Below are 2,255 nucleotides of genomic sequence, written 5' to 3'. Positions count from 1 at the left end.
GTGTTTCGACATCTTTAATATTAACTGCACATTTTATTAATCGTATTCACAATCATAAACTATTATTACCGTCATTTTTTATTGGCACTAAAGTCATATTTAATCGTCTTAATAAGAAAATTACGTTACAAATTTTATTTCTTTTTTCATTTTTTTTTATATTTCCAATAACATTGAATAGGTGTTAACATCATTTTTCACTATTAAATAAGTATATTAACCGTTAATCGATTTAATACGAAAATTACATATCAAATTTAGTAGTTTCGTTTTGTATATCGCGTGGATGTATCCAGAACCTGATGTGTGGTATGTTTTTTCAAATGTTATACTTTTGATTCTACCTATAGCTTTTATTAAAGTATCAGAAATTTTACGATATATTTCTACAATATTTCTTATCGTCTTCATAAAATGTAATTTCCAATAAAGTATATCAATAAAAACTTAGATAATCAAATAAAAGTTTCTTCTGTTACACATTAGACTGTTTTATGCAGCTACAGTAATAATATCGGTAAGAAATCGTTATAGTTGCGATAGCAAGTATATTTATTAATAGTACATCAATTTAAAAGAATAAATAATATAATTAAATTTCAAATGTATATGATTTATTCGCAATTTATATTTAAATTAAATAATAAAATCGATAAAGATATTATTCCGGTTATTGTTATTATGATAACTTGCGTTATCGATAATAGTAAGATAATGCTTCAACATAGTGCAACGCTCGTTTCTTTGAGAATCAGTCAGTCGTTCGAGTTCGTTCGTTCATTCGCTCGTTCATTCGTTCGTTCGTTTGGCACCGGTAGTTATTTTCGCCTAGCTCAGAGATAAATTTAGCGATGCAGACCAGTTTTTCAATAGTACGCGAGTACATTCTCTTTCGTGAAATTATTAAAGTTAAGAATAATTGATCGAGCACATGTTTCTTTTTGTTTTTCTTTGAAAAAGTATCTTTGTAAAATTGAATATTCTTGTTTAATAGTACATTTTTTTATCTGCGCCTGAGCTTCCTTGTTGGCGACATATAGATTAATTAGGGCTTCTTTGGTTCTTTTTAGTAGTGGTTCGATTTCCACACTTTTCAAGTATATATAGGAGGGGATTTGGCGTTTTGTTTTTTCACATTAGGTGTCAGCGTCCTCTTATTGGATGCTTGGCTATTTGGGCTGCTGGGCCTTTTCGGTGGGGGTAGTGTGTCAGTGCCCTCTAACGACATTTCCTCCAGAATCCTCCATTTTTCTATTCGCTGGAGATTGAATCGTAACGTTTGTAGGTAGTAATGTTTTCCCTCACCCACGCTTGCTTATTGTTTAGCCATTTTTCTTGGCGTGATGAACTCTGCCTTCATATTTTCCTTGTTCTCCTATATCAAGTTCGTGCTTTCCTTCGTAGTCGATCTAGCACGGTTTAGGTTAGGAGCTGGCGACTTTTCGTTGAGAAGTGTTTCCTGCATAGCTTTCTTATCAGTATACTTGTCTAGATCTTTTAACGTCTTACGGTTATTTTTGCCATAAATGTTTTTATCCGAGCCACTGATATATTTCCTCTTTGTGAGTTGTGAAAAGTTGTTGGCATATGCCGGCCGTGGCCGACATATTTGTTTTTACATTGTTTTACATTGTTGTTATGCACTTGCGTTATTCTTAGCAGAAAAAAACGCGAATTTTACGCATCGTTTAAATTTTATTCTCAGAAATGAGCAACAATATGTCCTTACTTTGTTGAGTACTAAACAAATCTCGCCAGCTCATGTCAGGATGGCCGAGCGGTCTAAGGCGCTGCGTTCAGGTCGCAGTCCACTTATGTGGGCGTGGGTTCGAGTCCCACTTCTGACAGCATAAATTTTTTTCTTTTCTATCAATAAATTTTTTGTCAATTAATTTTTAAACTCTTCTTTAGATCGACCATTCGTCCGATGTCGAATAAGTGAAGGTACAACTTGAATTTTTACGGTTCTGTTTCACAGAAACTAACAAGATTATATTAGATCCAAGAAATGTAACAACGAATGTTGTTCATTTTAATTAATACGAAAGGAACGGCAAATCATTGATAATAATTTGTATATAGGATTCTATTTATTAGTTAATTAGTAACATTTAGTTAATCAAATATGATTTTCTTTTTTTTTATTTAACAAATATACTATACTATTTTTTCAACATAGATTTTGAAGAGAATAGATTAAAAATGTGATCCCACAAATAGCTAGGCCCGAACTTGCAACTAATATGGAAATGAAT

The 2,255-nt window shown here is 32.1% G+C and overlaps 1 non-coding gene across 1 annotated transcript; it reads left to right on the top strand.

Annotated features, from left to right (window-relative positions):
* The first annotated feature begins 1,763 nt into the window (after window positions 1-1,763).
* Window positions 1,764-1,847, top strand: Trnal-cag. Its single transcript has one exon. It is a non-coding gene; the product is annotated as a tRNA-Leu (tRNA).
* The last annotated feature ends 408 nt before the right edge of the window (window positions 1,848-2,255 follow it).

This window comes from Polistes fuscatus, unplaced genomic scaffold (assembly GCF_010416935.1).
Source record: "Polistes fuscatus isolate 324 unplaced genomic scaffold, CU_Pfus_HIC Scaffold3, whole genome shotgun sequence".
Lineage (NCBI taxonomy): Eukaryota > Metazoa > Arthropoda > Insecta > Hymenoptera > Vespidae > Polistes > Polistes fuscatus.
The sequence above is the reverse complement of the archived record's forward strand: the minus strand, read 5'-3'. Positions and strand labels throughout refer to the sequence as shown.